Raw genomic sequence first — 17,579 nt, forward strand, 5'->3', positions numbered from 1 at the left:
CTGAACACTTTCCTAGCAGAATACGCAGGGATTCTGCTTGCATTCTGCTTATATTCTGCTCGGAATTCAGCGTCAGTTGATTTCAGGCGGAAATATTTCCTTGCTTAATCCGCTCCTTTTGCTCTGTGTGAACGTAGCCTAAAACATAAACAAATTGAGAATGGAAAATGTAACATAGTTACATAGTTAGAAATGTAACATAGTTACATAGTTAATAAGGTTGAATAGAGTTAATAAGGTTGAAAAAAGACACCTACAGAGAAGTTGCTATAGGGGAAACCTGGAGCATAAGTGTTGTGGGGAGAACCTGAGGCAGAGGTGTTATAGGGGAAACCTTGAGCAGGGACACTACAGAGGAAACCTGTATTTATTTGCATATTGGTGTCCGATCTTGGGAATGGAGGGTGACAAGAACAGGACATGCATCACTGGAAATAAATTTGCTGTGGTTGTTATGGGACATTCACACGTTCTGCAATTATGGCCCATGTACGGACAATGTGCTGCAAACTGTAATTTGGAACTCCCGGCATCATCATTCCTTATGATGCTGGGAGCTCCATAACTGTTTACATCTTCGCGCTACTGTACTGACACGCTGTGACACATGGAAAGGATGAACCATTAAAACTCACTGGATGCAGATAAAATAACACAAATATCTGATGTTAAATAAGGGGCATTATAGCGCGCCTTATGGTTCCTGAGCACTGTACCTATTTCAAGGGTTTCCCCTAAAGATTAGCTAAACCAGACAAGGGAAGGTAGAGACAGCATTACCGAGCAGCCGGACCTCATGCCCCAAGGCTTCACAATGATGACGAAAGGTGAAACATATGGAAAGTCTATACTTCAGCCCAAATGGCTTATACCATATATTCATGAATTGTAGACAAAGATTTAAGCACGAAAAACATCTATGGGGGTCTATGGTGCCCGTGCCTGTATGTTTGCATACATCAGTATCCTATTTGACAGGATAGCCACATATACCACAGCTGTGGTGTAAACCCAGCTGATCTGAAAGTGACAATTTCAGCCCCCTGGGGACAGTAACCATTGTGGGTGATGACAATCTAAGCACAGCACTGTGTAATATGTTAGCGTCAAACAAAGGAATTATTATTGTTATTATTAAACATTTAGCTAGCCTATGATTATGTAGACTTTTTTTTTTTAATATATAACACCCCTCCAAGGAGGATCTGTCACCAAGACGGTTCACAATAAATAACACCATGTGTTGTGATTCCAGAGAACTGACACAACCTGAGGCCTGCAGGTTGTATAACTCATAATGGACAATCATCTGGTTTCAACAATTGAAATATAAATGTATGAGAAAATCAGAACAATATACTATACTGCTACAGAATATCTCTCTTGCTAACACATCATGGCTGAAGAAACAAAGTAACTTGGTCATTTTTTACAAATAATCACACTTCTGTAATTATTAAATAGTTTGTATATCATTGTATACTTTTTTCACAGGGTTGTCTGAGCTTTTAAAATAGTTTGTCCTCTAAATAGGTGATCAATATTAGGTTGGCAGGGACCTGACTCCCAACCCCATGATCAGCATTTGTACATGTAACACGGTCCGCTTAGAACAGGGGTGCAAAGTAGTGCAGCACTTTCTCACTGAAGCACAACAATACAGGGACAGGTAAGGGTATGTGCACACTACGGAATCCCGACAGAAAACCCGTTGTGGATTCCGCAGCCTGCACCTGCTTGCGGACTCTGGCGGCAGCGTGCGTTTCCGTCTGTGTTATAGACTCCATTCTATGGTTGGTTCATGGAGTCTATGGCATGAGTCTATGGAAATGCGTTCGGCCGCGAGCGGGTGTAAGCTGCGGAATCCACAACAGGTTTTCCATCCGGATTCCGTAGTGCGCACATACAGTACCCTTAATGTAAATATTGAAGAGGCTGTGCTGCTCACTCATGCCCCATTGGCCATCGATTTTAAAAGCTCTGATAACTCCTTTGAGTAAGTAAATATAATGTTATACTGGGGGTGGTAACCTGGTGAAGCCTGCTGCTAGGGCTCCTGGTCCCTGTTTCCTATAGCTCTCTTTGGCCACTTCCCCCTACCCTATCCACAGGTATCTATGTGCAGCATGCAACTTGATCCCTCAGTGAACTGTCCATTTCCTCTCTCAGGAGAACATGAGCAGTTTTTTAGAATGAAAGAAGCTCAGAGACGCTTGGCCGCCAGGAGAACTTCGAAAGAATGACATAGGCAAACGGCATGGGAGACGGGCAGCTGCCGGGAACGGGTCACAGGTGAGTTAACTGTTTTTTTCTTTTTATAGTGGTCGCCCCACACAGTGGGAATGCGGCCATTTTTTAGCTCCACACCCGTATAGGGCCACCATACATGGCGTATAGGACAACCCCTGACTTCTGAAAAAGATTTTTCAGGATTAAAAAGAAATCTTATATGCTGGAAAATACGGTATATACTGTGAACCATGCGTGTTAAAACAAAGACTTGAGAACGATTATTAATGATTTTGAGAACAGCTCAAAAGTTGCGATCAATGACATACGAACGAATTTTCATTTGTAGTTTGACCGCTACCACATTTACACCAGAAGATTATAATTTAAATTCAAACTAATTTTTGCACAACAATTGGCCCTTATAAAAGTGGTTCCTGTAAAGTTATTTGACATAATTGACAGGCCATGTAATACACGTTCCTGCAAAGTCCCCTAGATTTAGAACTTTCCAGTGTTTTTTTTTCTTGGATAATGGAAGGGGTCCTGGGCTGAGAAACATTCCTCATGATGTCTTAATACAGCAGATGGAAAAGGGTTTCCCCTTTAAGCCACTAAGTAGTATGCATACTGAGCTCATGACTCATGATACAGTCAGAAAGTAAAACCCACACTCAGCCTATTTCCTGATTATTTCGTGTTTGCATCCTGATTACGCTGTTTGCGCAATGCTGTAATGTAATGTGTAGCAGAGCAGTAACTTAGTAACTAGAAACAGATCAAAACACACAGAAAATAACATTCCTGTATTAGCAACCTTACAGTACATTGCCCATGTAGTATCATGGTGTAATAAACAACTATTCTATGCTTTTCTTACAAAAGGAGTCTATATATTATATAACACACTTCTCACATGGGTTCTCTTTTCCTTTGCACCATATTTTCCAGTCAAGAAGTTACTAGTTATGAATAGAGATGAGCGAACCAGCCGGATTTCTGGTTCGTATGAATCAGAAATCTCGCCATCTGATTCCCGCTGTCAGCCGACTCCGTGCAGTGGGTGGATACCACCATACCCCCCACCCCCCTGGAAAAGACACCAGATTTACTGGCAAGTCTGAACTGGAGCAGGGAAACTAAAAAAATAAAAACAAAAAAAACTAGTTTTTTCTGTCCCCCTGCTCCCTGGTGCTGCCCCCCTGCAAGGTGCTGCCCTAGGCACCGGACCACGGGTGCCTAGTGGTAAATACGGCCCTGGGTACGGCACATGGCCCGCAGCTCTATTCATTCCTATGGAGCCGACGGAAAGAGTCAAGTACAGCACTGTTTCTGTGTACTTGGCTCTTTCCATCGCTCTATAGGAATAAATAGAGCCGTGGGTCACGTGCCATACCCACAGCTCTATTTATAATACAGGGGCCCAATATGCAGATCGGCGGTGGGTACAGAGATCGGACTCCCTGTGATCTACTTTTCCCCTAAAGTTGATTTTCTTGGAATACTCCTTAAAGGGGTTATACAACACTACAAAAACATGGCCACTTTTCCCCCTACTGTTGTCTCCAGTTCAGGTGTGGTTTGCAATTAAGCTCCATTTACTTCAATGAAACTGAGTTTCAAAACCCCACCCAAACTGGAGACAATAGGGGGAAAGTGGCCATGTTTTTGTACCGCTGGATAACCCTTTTAAGGCTGCGTTCAAACGTAACGGATCCGCAGCAGATTTTTCGCTACGAATTTGCAGCGAGATCCGCTGCGGATCCCTGCCCTATACACTCTATATGCAGACAAACTCGCAGCGGGATGGACATCCCGCCACTGGCGGAACTACTGCCGTAGCAGCTGCTACGGGGCCCCGCTGCATCAGGGGGCCGTGACGCGGGCCCCCGGAGCTTACATAGCCTGCAGCACCCGGCGGCTGAGCAGGCCTCCCGGGTGCTGCAGCTGTTTGGGGTCCGGGGGTGTCCCGGGGATTCCAGGCGCAGTGTGGCTCAGCGTCTGCCGGGGAAAGTACTTCCGGTGCACGGAGCGCGCCCGCATCAGTCTAGCAAGCGCTCCTGTGCCGGAAGTACAGGCCAGAGGCGGACGCTGAGCTCCCTGGTACCTGTGCTACCCCCTTGCCACCACCGTATTGCCAGTCCGGCAGCACAGGTACTGGTGAGCTCAGCGTCCGCCCCCTGGCCTGTACTTCCGGCACAGGAGCGCTTGTTAGACTGATGCGGCCGCGCTCCGTGCGCCGGAAGTACTTTCCCCGGCAGACGCTGAGCCCGTCACCTGTGCTGCCCGGAATCCGCAGGACACCCCCCCGGGAGAAGAGGAGAAGACAGCCGACGGGGGAGTTAGGTGAGTTGTGTTTGTTTGTTTTTTTGTTTTATTATCTGCTTTGCAAAGGGGGATAATACAGGGGGACATCTATAGGGGGATAATACAGGGGGCATCAATGGGGGATAATACAGGGGGGGGGGCATCTATGGGGGATAATACACGGGGGGCATCTATGGGGGATAATACAGGGGGGGGCATCTATGGGGGATAATACAGGGGGGGGCATCTATGGGGGATAATACAGGGGGGGGCATCTATGGGGGATAATACAGGGGGGGCATCTATGGGGGATAATACAGGGGGGGGCATCTATGGGGGATAATACAGGGGGGGGCATCTATGGGGGATAATACAGGGGGGGCATCTATGGGGGATAATACAGGGGGGGCATCTATGGGGGATAATACAGGGGGGGCATCTATGGGGGATAATACAGGGGGGGCATCTATGGGGGATAATACAGGGGGGGCATCTATGGGGGATAATACAGGGGGGGCATCTATGGGGGATAATACAGGGGGGCATCTATGGGGGATAATACAGGGGGGGCATCTATGGGGGATAATACAGGGGGGGCATCTATGGGGGATAATACAAGGGGGCATCTATGGGGGATAATACAGGGGGGGCATCTATGGGGGATAATACAGGGGGGGCATCTATGGGGGATAATACAGGGGGGGCATCTATGGGGGATAATACAGGGGGGGCATCTATGGGGGATAATACAAGGGGGCATCTATGGGGGATAATACACGGGGGGCATCTATGGGGGATAATACAGGGGGGGCATCTATGTGGGATAATACAGGGGGGGCATCTATGGGGGATAATACAGGGGGGGGCATCTATGGGGGATAATACAGGGGGGGCATCTATGGGGGATAATACAGGGGGGGGCATCTATGGGGGATAATACAGGGGGGGGCATCTATGGGGGATAATACAGGGGGGGGGCATCTATGGGGGATAATACAGGGGGGGCATCTATGGGGGATAATACAGGGGGGGCATCTATGGGGGATAATACAGGGGGGGCATCTATGGGGGATAATACAGGGGGGGCATCTATGGGGGATAATACGGGGGGGGGCATCTATGGGGGATAATACAAGGGGGCATCTATGGGGGATAATACAAGGGGGCATCTATGGGGGATAATACAAGGGGGCATCTATGGGGGATAATACAAGGGGGCATCTATGGGGGATAATACAAGGGGGCATCTATGGGGGATAATACAGGGGGGGCATCTATGGGGGATAATACAGGGGGGGCATCTATGGGGGATAATACAGGGGGGGCATCTATGGGGGATAATACACGGGGGGCATCTATGTGGGATAATACAGGGGGGGCATCTATGGGGGATAATTCAGGGGGGCATCTATGGGGGATAATACAGGGGGGGCATCTATGGGGGATAATACAGGGGGGGCATCTATGGGGGATAATACAGGGGGGGCATCTATGTGGGATAATACAGGGGGGGCATCTATGGGGGATAATACAGGGGGGGGGCATCTATGGGGGATAATACAGGGGGGGGCATCTACGGGGGATAATACAGGGGGGGGCATCTATGGGGGATAATACAGGGGGGGGCATCTATGGGGGATAATACAGGGGGGGCATCTATGGGGGATAATACAGGGGGGGCATCTATGGGGGATAATACAGGGGGGGCATCTATGGGGGATAATACAGGGGGGCATCTATGGGGGATAATACAGGGGGGGCATCTATGGGGGATAATACAGGGGGGGCATCTATGGGGGATAATACAAGGGGGCATCTATGGGGGATAATACACGGGGGGCATCTATGGGGGATAATACAGGGGGGGCATCTATGGGGGATAATACAGGGGGGGCATCTATGTGGGATAATACAGGGGGGGCATCTATGGGGGATAATACAGGGGGGGCATCTATGGGGGATAATACAGGGGGGGCATCTATGGGGGATAATACAGGGGGGGCATCTATGGGGGATAATACAGGGGGGGCATCTATGGGGGATAATACGGGGGGGGCATCTATGGGGGATAATACAAGGGGGCATCTATGGGGGATAATACAAGGGGGCATCTATGGGGGATAATACAAGGGGGCATCTATGGGGGATAATACAAGGGGGCATCTATGGGGGATAATACAAGGGGGCATCTATGGGGGATAATACAGGGGGGGCATCTATGGGGGATAATACAGGGGGGGCATCTATGGGGGATAATACAGGGGGGGGCATCTATGGGGGATAATACAGGGGGGGCATCTATGGGGGATAATACAGGGGGGGCATCTATGGGGGATAATACAGGGGGGGCATCTATGGGGGATAATACAGGGGGGCATCTATGGGGGATAATACAGGGGGGGCATCTATGGGGGATAATACAGGGGGGGCATCTATGGGGGATAATACAAGGGGGCATCTATGGGGGATAATACACGGGGGGCATCTATGGGGGATAATACAGGGGGGGCATCTATGGGGGATAATACAGGGGGGGCATCTATGTGGGATAATACAGGGGGGGCATCTATGGGGGATAATACAGGGGGGGCATCTATGGGGGATAATACAGGGGGGGCATCTATGGGGGATAATACAGGGGGGGCATCTATGGGGGATAATACGGGGGGGGGCATCTATGGGGGATAATACAAGGGGGCATCTATGGGGGATAATACAAGGGGGCATCTATGGGGGATAATACAAGGGGGCATCTATGGGGGATAATACAAGGGGGCATCTATGGGGGATAATACAAGGGGGCATCTATGGGGGATAATACAGGGGGGGCATCTATGGGGGATAATACAGGGGGGGCATCTATGGGGGATAATACAGGGGGGGCATCTATGGGGGATAATACAGGGGGCATCTATGGGGGATAATACAGGGGGGGCATCTATGGGGGATAATACAGGGGGGGCATCTATGGGGGATAATACAGGGGGGGCATCTATGGGGGATAATACGGGGGGGGGCATCTATGGGGGATAATACGGGGGGGGGCATCTATGGGGGATAATACAGGGGGCATCTATGGAGGATCATACAGGGAGTATCTATAGGGGGATATACAGGGGGCATCTATAGGGGATAATACAGGGGGCATCTATGGGGGATAATACAGGGGGCATCAATGGGGGATAATACAGGGGTATCTATAGGGGGATAATACAGGGGGCATCTATAGGGGCATAATAAAGGGGGCATAATACAGGGGGCATCTATAGGGGGATAATACAGTGGGCATCTATAGGGGGATAATACAGGGGGCATCTATGGGGTATAATACAGGGGGCCATCTATACGGGGATAATACAGGGGCCATCTATTGGGGACACCATAAGGGGGCATTTATAGGGGGACCAAATGAGATGGCATCTATAGGGGGACACCATGAGGGGCATCTATAAGTGGTAAAACATGGGGGACCATCTATAAGGGGGATGGACAACACAGGGGGGTCATTTATAAGGGGCCAACACGAGTGGCATCTGTAAGGGGGAATACACAGAGGGGCATATACTATAAGGGGGTCACATAGTGTCAGGGCTACCCACTAAATGAGGGAGTAAAGGGGCCAATACAGATGTGCAGTGTGTAAAGCAGGGGTGGGGAACCTCCGGCCCGCGGGCCGCATCCGGCCCCTGAGACCTCCCGATGCGGCCCGCGGCCCGCAGCTCCCCTGTGATGCGCGCCGCTCTGGAGGAGGAAGGAGCCGGCGCACACAGCATCCTCCGGTGTCTGTGACAGCTGCCGGACACAGGAGGATGCTGTCTATGCCGGCTTCTTCCCCAGCAGAGCCTGCAGGAGAAAGACTGGCACAGAGGACCTGGGACAGAAGAGGACATGGGCAGCGTGGGAACAGAGGTAAGGTGAGTGGGATGTTTATTTTTTTTATTTGGGGGTTAACTAGGCCACCAGGGACATGCCTGATGGGGGTTAACTAGGCCACCAGGGATATGCCTGATGGGGGTTAACTAGGCCACCAGGGATATGCCTGATGGAGGGTTAAATAGGCCACCAGGGACATGCCTGATGGGGGTTAACTAGGCCACCAGGGACATGCCTGATGGGGGTTAACTAGGCCACCAGGGACATGCCTGATGGGGGTTAACTAGGCCACCAGGGACATGCCTGATGGGGGTTAACTAGGCCACCAGGGACATGCCTGATGGGGGTTAACTAGGCCACCAGGGACATGCCTGATGGGGGTTAACTAGGCCACCAGGGACATGCCTGATGGGGGTTAACTAGGCCACCAGGGACATGCCTGATGGGGGTTAACTAGGCCACCAGGGACATGCCTGATGGGGGTTAACTAGGCCACCAGGGACATGCCTGATGGGGGTTAACTTGGCCACCTGGGACATGCCTGATGGGGGTTAACTAGGCCACCTGGGACATGACTGATGGGGGTTAACTAGGCCACCTGGGACATGACTGATGGGGGTTAACTAGGCCACCAGGGACATGACTGATGGGGGTTAATTAGGCCACCAGGGACATGCCTGATGGGGGTTAACTAGGCCACCAGGGACATGCCTGATGGGGGTTAACTAGGCCACCAGGGACATGCCTGATGGGGGTTAACTTGGCCACCTGGGACATGCCTGATGGGGGTTAACTAGGCCACCTGGGACATGACTGATGGGGGTTAACTAGGCCACCTGGGACCTGACTGATGGGGGTTAACTAGGCCACCAGGGACATGACTGATGGGGGTTAATTAGGCCACCAGGGACATGCCTGATGGGGGTTAACTAGGCCACCTGGGACATGACTGATGGGGGTTAACTAGGCCACCTGGGACATGACTGATGGGGGTTAACTAGGCTACCAGGGACATGACTGATGGGGGTTAACTAGGCTACCAGGGACATGACTGATGGGGGTTAACTAGGCCACCAGGGACATGCCTGATGGGGGTTAACTAGGCCACCTGGGACATGACTGATGGGGGTTAACTAGGCTACCAGGGACATGACTGATGGGGGTTAACTAGGCCTACCAGAGGCATCACTGGGGGGGTTAACTAGGCTACCAGGGACATGACTTGGGGGTTAACTAGACTACAAGGGGCATCACTGGGGGGGGGGGTTAAAGGACAACTCCCACGAAAAATTTTTTTAGCTTATTTAACACACATTACAAAGTTATATAACTTTGTAATGTGGTTAAATACCCGCTCTGGCCCCCTTCCCCCACTTTCGGACCCCCGACCGCCCCGCCCGGAAGTTAAAGAATATATACATTACCTATTACGATCGTCACTGTCCTCTTCTCCCGGGCGGCATCTGGTGACGACGACGTCAGAGCCGGGGGGCGGTCCGGGTCTTCTTCCTCCTCGGCGTCTTCATAGAGACTGAATGGGACGGAAAAGGCTGCTGGTGCGCATGCGCACCAGCAGCCTTTTCATTGGCTGGAGCGCATCACATGGCTTCCAGCTTCGTCAGCCCTGATTGGCTGAGGTTGCTGGAAGCCATGTGATGCGCTCCAGCCAATGAAAAGGCTGCCGGTGCGCAAGCGCATTGGCAGCCTTTTCCATCCCTAGGACCCGGAAATCAGAGACATCGCTGGACGGCGGACGGCGGTGACAGTGAGGCGGACGGCGGGCGAATGGAGTGGCGATCGTCACCGGAGGGATGGTGAGTATGGTGTCTGTGTGTGTCTGTGTTTTTTTTTTTGAGGGGGTCCCGCGGGAGTTGTCCTTTAACTACAATAGCAGGGGAACTAGGGGAACAATACTTTGCCTTGCCCTGGGTGCTGCAAACCCACGCTACTAACTGCCGCACACGGTATGCGGCCCTCGAATGATTTTATTAATGCCCGACCGGCCCTCGACATGGAAAAGGTTCCCCACCCCTGGTGTAGAGAGATGAGGATGGTGACAGAGTGAGGTGTCTAATATGTTTTTCTGGCAGATTCTGCGGATTCGTGGCTCGGAGACGTTCTAATGGCCCAGGAAGGATGAAGAAGATGATGAAAAGGAAACAACTCTTATCAGAATAGACGTCACCTGTAAGTCACCTTATATAACTGTACTGTAATTTATATGGTGTACAGAATCTGTGTAGAGCTGAGTGTGTTGATGGCGTAGTGATCGATCGAGGAGGGGAGGGGGCCCCAATCAAATGTTTGCTATGGGGCCCAGCCATTTCTAGTTACGCCCCTGCATCCCGCTGTATGTCCCTTCTCCCGCTGTATGTACCTTCTCCACGCTCCAGCTTTCTTCGGGGGTCCCTGGCACATCCTGCTTGGCCAATCAGTGCACTGCCCCGCCGCAGCAGACTGATTGGCTGAGTGGAACGTGAAGATGCTGGGACCACCGAAACAGGCCGGAGCGGGGAGCAGGTGAAGTATATGCTCCGAAAGCGGGGTGTTAATGGGGCGGGCTGCTGACATAATCACAGAGGGATGTCCATCCCGCTGCGAGTTTGTATGCCCATAGAGTGTATAGGGCAGGGATCCGCAGCGAGATATCCGCTGTGGTTCCGTTATGTGTGAATGCACCCTTTGGCTATGTTCACACTACGTAAAACTACGGCCGTAGTTTTGAGGGGTTGAACATAGCCTTATTTTCAATGGGATCCCGGCCGGAGCGTACACACATCGTTCCGGAAAAAACTGACATGTTCACTGAATTCCGGCCGCAGAAAGACCTGTCAGTTCACACAGTGAAGCAAGCGGCTCCGGCTGTGGGCTATGGGAAGCTGTGATGCGGGCGCACGCTGATGTGCCCGTATCAAAACTTAACTACCGGCCGGGATGAACTGGGCTGAGACCGGCCCTCCCGTGACCCGGCTGGGGTCACGGAACGGCCGGGTGTTCACGTTGTGTGAACAGAGCCTTAAAGGGGTTGTCCGGCGATAAAAAATTATTCACAGAATAACACACATTACAAAGTTATACAACTTTGTAATGTATGTTATGTCTGTGAATGGCCCCCTTCCCCGTGTTTCCCCCCACCCACGCTAGACCCGGAAGTGTGGTGCATTATACTCACCGCATATCGTGTCGTCCACGGTCTCCGATCGTCAGCAGTGACGTCTTCTTCGGGAGGCCAGCGGATCTTCCCGAGTGCCGGCCGCCCTCTGCAGCGTCATCCGAAGCTCAGCCGCGATTGGCCACGTCATCAGCTGCTCAGCCGCGATTGGCTGAGCACAGTTATGCTCAGCCAATCGCGGCTGAGCTTCGGATGACGCTGCAGAGGGCGGCCAGCACTCGGGAAGATCCGCTGGCCTCCCGAAGAAGACGTCACTGCTGACGATCGGAGACCGTGGTCGGCACGTGACAGGTAATGTATAGCGCACCACACTTCCGGGTACACGGGTGGGGGTGGTGGGACACGGGGAAGGGGGCCATTCACAGACATAACATACATTACAAAGTTGTATAACTTTGTAATGTGTGTTATTCTGTGAATAATTTTTTATCGCCGGACAACCCCTTTAAGGTGTAGAGCAATGATAAATGTCCCCTGTACATTCATATAGTGGGATTCATACCATCTGAGGTATACGCAGTGAGCTATTTCTGATATATCTGTCAGAGAATGTTGAAAACATGGTATGAATAGGGTCTCACAAAAACATATCCTTTTCTAAGCTATAGCTTAAAGTGACACTGTCACCCACTTCTTGCATTCTGACTCCTCTACACACGTCTAAATTTAACCGTTTTCATACCTTTTTTTACATCATACGTCATGGTGCTTCTTCAAATAAAAAGTGATCTTTTATCATCTGCAGATTGTGCTAAGTAGGCGGGGCTTCACAGGAACTACACCACTTAGCCCCGCCCACAAAGCCACCATAGGCCCTGCCCCTCCATGACGTCATCGTCACATAGGCCTAGACATTTAGGCCAGCCTGTTCCAATGGTCGGCGAGGGGGCGGGGCCTATGTGCCAATGATGTCACGAAGGGGTGGGGCATACTGTGGCACTGTGGGCGGTTGCAGTGAAGCCCCGCCCACTTATCACAATCTGCAGATGATAAAAGATAACTTTTTACTTGAACAAGCACCATGACGTATGATATAAAATAAGGTATGAAAACTGCTAGATTTACCCTTTACATCTATGAAGAGAAGTCAGAATGCAAAAAGGGGGCGACAGAGTCACTTTAAACTTTGCTCATACATGTGGTTTTACTATAACCTAAGAAATATTTTTTCTAAAACTGTTTATACAGGATCAAAAGTTTATTTGCTTCAAGCAATGCCTCTAGTATGAAACGTCTACAGCATGACAAGCAACTCCTAGTTTTTATATCTTCAACTGTTGTGAATAGGGAATTTTTACCAGTAGCGTCATATCATATGAAGAATTATTTTACAAGTCAACAAAAATGTGGAGTGATAAATCTGTTGTAACACATTAGGCATGTACTCCGAAACCGCCTGTTTGAGGCATACGTGAGTAAACCGAAAGAAGAGTATGCTGATGTATATTGCAAAGAACCCACTGATTTCAATGGATCAAAGTAGTTTACTGGTGCCTACATATTGTACGGTTCAAGTGTATACATTTAATTTGTGACACACTTGTGAGTCTCACAAAGAGACTTGTATATTATCAAAAATGGACTGAACACAGACATTACTAGACTATGTTTAGTGCATTGATATCCATGGATCCAGTGCAGGTATCGCCAAGCTATACACTGACATTCTGTTATGCCAGGATGTAAACATAAACCAAAAACACAGGCTACTTTATAACTGTGCCTGGTTACTGCAGCTCAGTTTCCATTCACTTGAAAAAAGGCAATCACTCATTTTAACAAAGGAAGAGGAGGTGTAAGCTGCCACCAAACTGCCCTGGCAGCAGCTTATTGCTCAGAGAACAAACAGGTTGGGCGGTGATAATCCATAATGCCTGACTCATATCTCCATCAACATCATCTGTTGGTGAAGACTCCAGGAAGGGCTTATACACTATGCTGATGGAGAAAACCTGCAGCCTGTGGTGGGTTCTGCTGATGCTGGCGACCTTGTGACTAGCCAGTCTGGGAATTAAATGGTTTTATTTAATCTCATATATATATACACTGGCTTGAGAATGGTTCATATGGATTGAACCAAAACGTCGCTTTTGTTGCACGAGCTTTAATAAATCACTGTTTACCACTATTGGGTGTGCTACCTTCATTGGACTTATATATATATATATATATATATATATATATATATATATATATATATGTATATATTTTTTTTTTTATTATTATTATTATTATTTATTTATTTTTTGCAACATGGTGTTTTGCTATGTGTTTCTAGCAGAGACCACAGAAGGAGCAGACATCCATACTCATAAACACCATTCTGTAACCAATCTAATGGTTGTAGCTTCCCCCCAAAATAGTTACCAATGACCCTTCCAGCTTGGCTTACCTATATGATTTTAGTTTATATTGTATGGGGCTGTACCTTTTATTTACGCCTCATCCTCGGTTCTTTTATTCAAATCTTTAAAAACCAGGAGGATGTTGCAGCAATCTGCATAAAATGAACAAACAGTTCCTTTACATTACATAATAGGAGCATTCATCAAAATCATAGTATGCAACACTGCCTTGCACGTTTATAAATAGGTAATAAAATAAGGACAAGTTTAAAGGAGACCTGTCACCCCCCGCGCCGGGGTGACAGGCTCCCGACCCCCAGATAGATCCTCTTATACTTACCTCATGTCGCTGAGTCCCGCTGCCGGAGCCGGTCCGGAGATATCCCAGTGAGAAGCCGGCGCGCGCGCTGTGGAGATGGGTCCGGCGTCCATAGAGAATGAATGGAGCCGTGCGCGCAGCAGAGATGAGTCCGGCTCCATTCATTCTCTATGAACGCCGGACCCATCTCCACAGCACGCGCGCCGGCTTCTAACTGGGATATCTCTGTCCCGGGACCGGCTCTGGCAGCGGGACTTGGCGACATGAGGTAACTATAAAGGGATCTAGCTAGGGGTCGAGAGCCTGTCACCCCGGCGCAGGGTATGTTCACATGCAGTGCCACTGCGGAAAATCTGCCATGTTACAGTAACATCATAGTGGTTGGGATTTATAGAAATTTCTCACACTATGTAAAAAAAATCTACAGGAAATCCACATGGAAGGTGACCTGTGGTATGGACTTTAAAGGGGTACACTTAAAAACGAATTATATAGTGCTGCTCTTATATAAAACATAATAAACATTGTATTCTTAACTCTCCACGCTCCCCGGGTGTCCTCCTGTTGTGTCTCCCTGTTCCCGACAGGACATCGATGTTGTGGCCAGTGATTGCTTGAGTGGGCTGTCACTGCAGAGACAAGTAGCTGTCATCAGGGACCAGGAGAGGACACAGGACAATAATGTAATGTGTGACTCCACCATAGGTGTATTCCAAATGTGACTCCCAATTAAAGGAGAAGTCCGGGCCAAAATTAATTTTTGATATGTTGTTACTTATGAAAAGTTATACAAATTTCTAATGTACATTAATTATGGGAAATGCACATATAGAGCTATTTCCCTTAATTTAGTAGATCAGGAAGTGTTAGAAATATCTCTGAAGTGACGTCACGACCCAGGGTGTAATTCCTATGGAGTGTCCAGCAGGGGGCGCTCTCTATATAGAAGTCTATGGGACTTTATTGTTTCTATGGGTTTCTATGTAATGTAATGTAATGTAATGTAGTGTACAGTGCTTTATTGAATGAATACATCTATGGAATACTTTGGGGAGCAAGTGTCCTTGCTCCCCAAAGTATTGCATAAATGTATTCATTCAATACATTCAATACACAGTAAGCCCGCCGATCCGCCGCATTCCCGCCGATCCGCCACACGCTGATCCGCCGCATTCCCGCCGATCCGGACCATATACATTGAACTACAGCTCCCATCATCTGCTTATAGTATGAACAGGTGATGGGAGCTGTAGTTGGGTAATGGATATGACATGCCGCCGGGCGCAGGGGGGAGCCGCTCAGTACACAGGAGCGCTCCCCCTCCTCCTCCTCCTTCCGTGATAACTTCCGCCTATACCAATGCTGAGTCCCTGCCTGGCCGCCGCTCTCCGCTCTCCCCCCCATACATACCGGCTCCCGATGCATCCTGGTGTCCGCGCTGTTTGAGCTGTTAGTTCAGGTGATCTCCACTGCCTTTTCATTATTTACATGGTTTCATACATTTGCATACTGTACGGGACGATTATCATTCGCATAATCGTTAAGGATAAACGATTTCAAACGACCGATATTGCGAACGGCCTGAAATCATTCACCCATTTACATGGAACGATAATTGTTACTTGTTACTTAATTGTTCTTGTGGTCGTCTTGTCGTCGCTATTGTGTTTGTTGCTACTGCAAACAACGGAACAACGTCTTATTCAATGCGAACGAGCAACGATAAAAATAGGTCCAGGTCTTATTAAGCGATCAACGATTTCTCGTTCGTCGTTTAATTGTTAACTGCTATTCAACGGAACGATAATCGTTTAGATCCGAACGATGTAACGATAATTCAAACGATAATTGTCCCTTGGAATAGGGCCCTAAGTTCGGGGGCTTTGTAGGGTTAGTAGTAATAGCAGTAGTACAGTATGGACACAATGGTCAGTGCCTGTGATGTGCAGCTGTGTAAGGTTAGTAGTAATAGTAGTACAGTATGGACACAATGAACAGTGCCTGTGATGTGTGGCTGTGTGGGGTTAGTAGTAATAGTAGTACAGTATGGACACAATGGTCAGTGTCTGTGATGTGTGGCTGTGTAGGAGGAGTAGTAATAGTAGTACAGTATGGACACAATGGTCAGTGCCTGTGATGTGCGGCTGTGTAGGAGGAGTAGTAATAGTAGTACAGTATGGACACAATGGTCAGTGCCTGTGATGTGCGGCTGTGTAGGGGGAGTAGTAAGAGTAGTACAGTATGGACACAATGGTGAGTGCCTGTGATGTGCGGCTGTGTAGGGGGAGTAGTAATAGTAGTACAGTATGGACACAATGGTCAGTGCCTGTGATGTGCGGCTGTGAGGGGTTAGTAGTAATAGTAGTACAGTATGGACATAATGGTCAGTGCCTGTGATGTGTGGCTGTGTAGGGGGAGTAGTAATAGTAGTACAGTATGGACACAATGAACAGTGCCTGTGATGTGCAGCTGTGTAAGGTTAGTAGTAATAGTAGTACAGTATGGACACAATGAACAGTGCCTGTGATGTGCGGCTGTGTAGTAATAGCTTTCACCATTTCCATAATTGTCAAAAGTGAAATCTGAAAGGTTTCTGATTTGCCAAATCTCTCAATTTTGGGGAAATTCTTAACAAATTTCATTTGTGGCAGATCGCTTTCCTCATAAATTATAGTTCACAATAGAAAACCTCATGGATTCTGATTCTACTAAATCCATAACCGATCAGTTTATTCTTTGAATTATAACAGGTCTATCCTTCTCTATACTTTATAACCGGACCAAACAGCTTGTCATTTTTCTGAATGTAAAGAAGATCCATTCATCATCCCTATCCACAGAGACTCTCTAAGCATTCTAAAAATACCCCACACATGAAAGGTTGATACTACAAAGGGTGAGGATTGTGGATGATAACTATGCAAATGAGCCCCGTCCCCCATTTACCATATGTGCCGGTATAATTATATACTTTATAGGGTATTTTTACAGACTGTAAATGAGTATCATCATTAGATGGGAAGCATATTAGATGATGATGATGGTGCCGACTGTGTCTGCGGCAGGAAGATAAAGGAGAAGAGGGGGCAGGGAGATGACAAAGGAAACAGGATAGATAGGTGGGAGGGGGGTGAACACTCAGGAACATCTCACTGCTGTTGTGTGCAAAGAAGCTACTAGAAAATCTATAGGGAAACCCTGTATCCTGTATCGACCTATAAGGGAAGTAGAATATCTTAATCCAATGCATTTCTGTAGCTTTCATGACAGATTGCTAGTGACAAAAATACAGGAACCATAGGATGCATGAACACCTGCGGGCAGATGCATTGTC

The 17,579-nt window shown here is 48.6% G+C and overlaps 1 long non-coding RNA gene across 2 annotated transcripts in view; it reads right to left on the reverse strand.

Annotated features, from left to right (window-relative positions):
* Positions 1-17,579, reverse strand: part of LOC138769908 (uncharacterized) — a 65,945-nt gene that overhangs the window by 47,090 nt on the left and 1,276 nt on the right. The window contains exons 1-2 of one of the 2 annotated variants that reach the window (XR_011359346.1): positions 14,783-14,870; positions 14,010-14,078 (exon numbers count right to left, since the gene is read on the reverse strand). This is a non-coding gene — a long non-coding RNA (uncharacterized lncRNA). Of the gene's footprint in view, positions 1-14,009; positions 14,079-14,782; positions 14,871-17,579 lie in introns of those variants that run through there. The other variant, XR_011359345.1, reaches the window with a different exon arrangement.

The sequence above is a fragment of the Dendropsophus ebraccatus genome, chromosome 12, assembly GCF_027789765.1.
Source record: "Dendropsophus ebraccatus isolate aDenEbr1 chromosome 12, aDenEbr1.pat, whole genome shotgun sequence".
Lineage (NCBI taxonomy): Eukaryota > Metazoa > Chordata > Amphibia > Anura > Hylidae > Dendropsophus > Dendropsophus ebraccatus.